Source organism: Phyllobates terribilis, unplaced genomic scaffold, assembly GCF_046119375.1.
Source record: "Phyllobates terribilis strain yellow unplaced genomic scaffold, ASM4611937v1 Scaffold_170__1_contigs__length_4071412, whole genome shotgun sequence".
NCBI lineage: Eukaryota > Metazoa > Chordata > Amphibia > Anura > Dendrobatidae > Phyllobates > Phyllobates terribilis.
This window is the reverse complement of record NW_027362930.1, coordinates 1,551,937-1,557,936: the sequence shown is the minus strand read 5'-3', so window position 1 is coordinate 1,557,936 and position 6,000 is coordinate 1,551,937. Positions and strand designations below refer to the sequence as shown.

At 55.1% G+C, this 6,000-nt stretch overlaps 1 non-coding gene and 1 pseudogene across 1 annotated transcript; both read left to right on the top strand.

Annotated features, from left to right (window-relative positions):
- On the top strand, nt 1-78 carry LOC141211815 (U2 spliceosomal RNA; annotated as a pseudogene).
- A 5,563-nt stretch (nt 79-5,641) lies between these two features.
- LOC141211606 (U2 spliceosomal RNA) lies at nt 5,642-5,834 on the top strand. Its single transcript, XR_012281575.1, has one exon. It is a non-coding gene; the product is annotated as a U2 spliceosomal RNA (small nuclear RNA).
- The last annotated feature ends 166 nt before the right edge of the window (nt 5,835-6,000 follow it).

Here is a 6,000-nt window from a genome sequence, read left to right as displayed (position 1 = left end):
ATCGCTTCTCGGCCTTTTGGCTAAGATCAAGTGTAGTATCTGTTCTTTTAAGAACACAAGAGCTACGATCTACACTTGACGAGAGCGATCGAACTCGGAAGGAGAAGAGCTTCGGAGCCCAGCTGACATCGGAGAAGGAAGGCGGATATCGGTGGGAGGAAGAAGCTCTAAAGAATCCAGAAGAAGACGAAGACTCGGAGAAGAATCGGGCTGTCCTGTGGAATCTTCGAGGAAGAAAATCATCGAGACAAAGACCTTTCGGGGAATTTGTCCAGAACACGACGGGAGAAGAATCTGCATAGCTCCACCCATTCCGGGAAGAGTTCCAGCTCCAGCTCCAAGAAGTAACTGCAGGAGGAAAGTCATGGCAAGCGCTGCGAGGAAGGCTGAAAAGAAGAGCCTGGAGCAGGGGACAGCCAGGAGGGCCCAGCCAGGAGCCGATTCTGACCCCAAGGACTCTGCCTCCACGACTGGCCAGCAGAAGGGACCCCAGAAGCCCCACCACGAAGCTCCAGCCCTGGAGCCATGGATGCGGCAGACGGTGGCCCTGAAGCTGAAGGAAGTGGATGGGAGGGTGCCGGACATGTCCTCGGACGTGTTCTGCCAGAAGATGCTGCTGGATCGAGGCTTCTCCAGGTCGGACACCCTCAGCATCCAGACCTTCTTGACGGGGATCTTCTTCGTCACCTTCGCCACTGTGGACACCTGCAGGAGGTTCTGGGAAATGGTAAGCGCAAAAGGACCGGATAATTCTTTCTCTGCCTTTACAGGTAGCTGCCCTATCCAGAGGGACGAAAGGAGGATCACGGTCTCCATGCGCAACCCGCACACCCCAGGCCAAGACATCTGTACCTTCCTGAGACGCTTCTGTTTGGTTGTGAAGGAACCCTCTCACATCCTGAATGGACTCGGCTTCTGGACAGGTAAGTGGTCGGTGACCGTTAGACTTCACAGGGACCTGGCGTACTCAGACGGACTTCGGCACCTGCCCCCGACATTCTCCCTGGGCAACTCCTACGGCCTCATCTATTACCCGGACATGCCGCGGAACTGCAGGAGATGCGGCAAGAACGGCCACGAGATGAAGGACTGCAAGGAGGATGCCTGCAGGATTTGTCGAGTGACGGGACACAGCTCGAAGGACTGCCCGAAGAAGACGTCCTGCAACCTGTGTGGGCTGGCGGCTCATCTATACAAGGATTGCCCCAAGCGTGAGAGATCCTGGGCATCGGTGGTTGGGACGACCCCAGCTCCGGAGGACAAGGCCCCGACGACCAGGCCTGTGAAGGTCAAGGACGCGACAACCAAGGCCCCAGCGGCCAAGGCCGAGATGACCAAGGCCAAAGCGGTCAAGGAGTCGGTGGCCAAAGCCCCAGCGACGGTCCCAACAGCTCCGAAGCAGAAGAAAAAGTCAAAGGAGGGTAAGAGTTCTGTCACCCCTCTCTCGATCCCTCCCCCTGCCACCCCCGTCCAATCCCCCCCACCCCGGCCACCCCTGCTGAGGATTCCACTTCCTCTTCCTCCTTCCCCTACTCCTCAGCAGGTGTCCTTTCCCCTGCCCCGGCAGCCACTCTCCCTCCCCAGACCATGGTAGCGGTGGAATTAACCTTTCCTCCACCCGCCGCTATCTATTCCGAGGAGGATTTTCCCCTTCTTGTCTCCCCAGTTCCAACCCGGGGAAAGAGGAAAGTGGAGGACAGCCCTGCTACTGAATCCTCCAAAAAGAAGATTCTGGATTTCGTAGGCGAAAAGGAGGATACCCTCCCTGAGCCAGAAGAGATGGAGCACATGGTTGAGACCCTGGTGGCCGAGCCAGAAGAGGAGGAACTGGTGGTCGCCGAGATCGAGGCCGCGCTGCTTGACCAGATGGAGGAAGAGGGCCTGCTGGTGATCCCGTCACCAGCAGTCAACACCGACGAGGGACCACCCGACCGGAGTGGTAACTAAGGTGTATTGCCTGCGCTAACTTTTTCTTTTTTCCCTACATGATGGCTAATATTAACTTCTTTTCCATTAATGTCAGGAGCATCAAGGACAAGTTCAGACGTCAGACTATTTATGCCTTCCTTACTTCCCAGTTGTGTGATGTTTATATGTTGCAGGAATGTTCCCTTCCCTCCTCTAGGTCCTTCAAACATCTGGCCAGGGAGTGGTCCCACGGTCCATCCTACTGGTCCGGTGGGGGTGACTGCAAGTCTGCGGGGGTCGCAATTCTGATCAGGGGGGGCGCATTCACGCTTGAGTCCGTCCAGGAGCTCATCTGCGGCAGGGCTCTTGTTGTAGATGGCAACTGGGCAGGAGAACCTGTCAGGTTCATCAACGTGTATGCGTCCCCACTGAAGAATGAGCGTTTGGAGCTTTTCCAGACCCTGCGGCTTCAGCTTGCCACCACCAGGACCTTAGTGATGGCCGGGGATTTCAACTGCCCCATCGAGGAGGATGGTCGTAGTTCTGGCACATCTGCCAAGTTGGACATCACGTCCAAGCTGCTCATCGAGATGGTAACCGAGGCCTCTCTTCAGGACGTGGTGGGCTCCATGGGGAGAGGCTCCACGAACTATTCGTGGAGCCGACCCGATGGCTCACTCCGCTCCAGGATTGACTTTGTGTTCACCTCTCGGGCAGTCAGGCAGAGTAGGCGCTCGATGGTCCCCTGCTTCTTCTCCGACCACAGAGCCATTCACTTACAAGGTGTCCTCGGCGACGGTTTTCCGTCCGGCCCCGGCTCCTGGAAGCTGAATTGTGCTCTGCTGGCTCAGGATGAAGTCGTGGAGGAGCTGAGAGCAGCCTACGCAATGTGGCAGTCCTACAAGGGTAGCTTCCAAACAGTCTCTGATTGGTGGGAATATGTTAAACTTGAGTTTCGCTGTTTCTTTCAGGCCAAGGGTCGACAACAGGCGTGTGAGAAGAGGAGGGACTTCAGAGGGCTGCAGCGCGAGCTGCGGTCGCTGCAGGACCTTCTTCACTGCGGCTGGGACGTGAGGGAGGAGCTGGAGGAGACCAAGAAGAGCCTGAAAAGGCACTTTGAGGAGGAGTCCAAGCGAATCGTCTTCCGTTCCAAAGTGGAGAATCTGGAGAAGGGTGAGAAATGTAACTCATTCTTTTTCAGGAAACTTCATGCCGGTCACACGCCCCTGAACGAGCTGCGAGACGAGAGCGGAAACATGCGACGTGGGAAGGAGGACGTGATGAGGGTCGTCAGCGACTTCTACAGCAAACTCTACTCCCACAAGACTACCGACCCCGACGCTGCTGATAAGTTCCTGTCAGGTATCACTAACCATCTTGATCCTGCAGGCACGGCAGCCTTGGACAAACCTCTGATGGTGGGCGAATTGCTCTCTGCCGCTAAATCCTTTAGGACCGGCAGGACCCCGGGCAGTGATGGTCTTCCAGCGGAGCTCTATGTAGCGCTGGGAGACCTCATCTGTCCGGACCTGTTGGACCTGTACGAGGAGATGGTGGTGGAGGGTAGAATGCCTCCATCTTTGAGGGAAGGAATGGTCACGATCCTGTACAAGCGGAAGGGAGAGAGGTGCGACCTGAGGAATTGGCGTCCCATCACTCTGCTCAACGTGGACTACAAGATCCTGGCCAAGACGATGGCGACACGACTTAAGACGGTCATCAGACGGATCATCCACCCGGACCAGACCTGCGGCATCCCTGGACGTCGCATCGCAGACAGCCTCGCTCTCGTGCGGGACACGGTCGAGTACATCAAGGTCCGCCGCGCACACGCGGCCCTGGTCTCCTTGGATCAGGAGAAGGCCTTCGACCGGGTTTCCCACGAGTTCATGGGCCGAGCTCTGCACCGGTTAGGTTTGGGTAACATGTTTTGTTCGTATGTCCGTCTGATGTATTTTGATATCCACAGCTCGGTGTTGGTGAACGGCTGGAAGACTGACCCCTTCCCTGTCCTCTCTGGGGTCAGACAAGGCTGCCCTCTATCACCTCTTCTTTTTGTTTGTGTTATAGAACTCTTCGCAGAGGCTATCCGGCAGAATGGAGAGATCAGAGGGATCACCGCACCGGGTCCGGGACGACACGAGGTCAAGTGCTCGCTCTACATGGACGACGTCACCGTCTTCTGCGCTGATCGTGGTTCAGTCGACGCCCTCGTCCAGACGTGTGAGAGGTTCGGCCGGGCTTCAGGGGCCAAAGTCAACTGCAGGAAGTCGGAAGCCATGCTCTTCGGGGATTGGCAGCCGGCCTCCTCCGCCCTCTTCCCCTTCAACATTCAACCGGATTTCCTCAAGGTGCTGGGAGTCTGGTTCGGGAAGGAAGGAGCGGCCCTCAAGTCCTGGCAAGAACGCTTGGCCAAAGTGAAGCAACGGATCGGACTCTGGAGCCTCAGACACCTCACTTGTGAGGGTAAGGCACTCGTCCTGCGTAATGAGGTCTTGCCCGTCTTGCAGTACATGGCGCAGGCCTGGCCCCCACACGTCACTGTGTGCAGGGCCATTACCAGGACAGTGTTTCACTTTGTCTGGGGATCCAAGATGGACAGAGTCAGGCGGGCCGTCATGTACAAGGAGCCTCGCAAGGGTGGGAAGGGCGTTCCAGATATCCCCACCCTCCTGCGATCCTCTTTTGTGTGTGATTGTGTCCGCCGGACTTTGCAAGTCAAGAATGGCTCCGCGGGCAGGTCCATGTCTCGCTTCTTCCTGCTTCCTCTTTGGAGGCGACTCGGCTGGGACAAGTGGGACAGCTCCTTCCCCTACAACTGGACGACGCCATGGTTCTACGGAGACGTCGTTCGATTTGTGGGGGAACATCAACTGGAGGGACTCAAGCCCGACTTGTGGAAGCCCAAAACTATCCACAAGCTCATCAGAGCCAAGGATGACGTGGAGAACATCACAGGACTTCACCAGGACACGCTGGAGACTGTGTGGACAAATGTGTCATCTGACAGGCTGACCAACGGGCACAAGGACTTGTCGTGGATGGCGATTCAGGGCGGACTGCCCGTCCGGTCATTCATGCATGCCCGGAACCTGTGCAAGACCCGGTACTGCCCAAGGTGCCCCTTCGTGGAGGAAACATCTTTGCACACTTTTTGGGACTGCGGATTTGCACAGCGCCTGTTGACTGCCCTTGAGGACGACCTGAGGAACTCTGTCCCCAGGGCGAGCCTATCGCACCATTCTGTGCTTTACGGACTCTTCCCTGGGGTTCATACCGTCGGAGCCATCCAGGAGGCTTGGCGCCTTATGAACTGCTTCAAGGATGCCGTTTGGGTCGCCAGGAACCGGCTCATCTTGAGGAGGGAGAGGATGTCCATCCAGGACTGCCGCAGGCTGATCCACAGCCTGCTCAGAGACTATTCCATCGTGGACGGTCCGGAGGACGAGGATGAGGACTAAACCCCTCCTCCCCCTCTCCCCTTATGTGTCTTGTCTTTCAATAAAGCTTCGGGCCTGTGATTTTCCCCTCCCCATCCCCTTTTTCCCAATCCCCATCTCTTATCACGATTCTTCGTACTGTATTGATTGACATGCTTTTTCTTTCAGATTGAGTGTTTTGTGTAGCATAGGGGTGTGATGTGTCTAGTTAGTGCGTCGTATCCTCATGCTATGTAAATATGATGTAGAATTCTGTGTGTACTGGGCTGCGGCACTGTACACTGTCTGTTAACTTATTTTTTGTGCTAATAAAAGATATATTCAATCAAAAAATCTGTTCTTATCAGTTTAATATCTGATACGTCCCCTATCTGGGGACCATATATTAAATGGATTTTTAGAACAGGGAGATGGAAAAAGAGCTTGCTCTGTCCACTCCACGCATTGACCTGGTATTGCAGTATCTCCAGGACCGGTGCACCCCTTCTTTAATGCAGTTTCTAAAATCAGAAAGAATTGAATTCAATGTTTTTTGTTCATTTTGCTTGTTTGTCGGATTTTGGGATGGACTCTTTGGCTTTGCTTTTCTTCTCCTCATTGGATTTTTCATGTTCAAAGTTGCAGAAGCCAGATTACAAGCTCATTTTGGTTC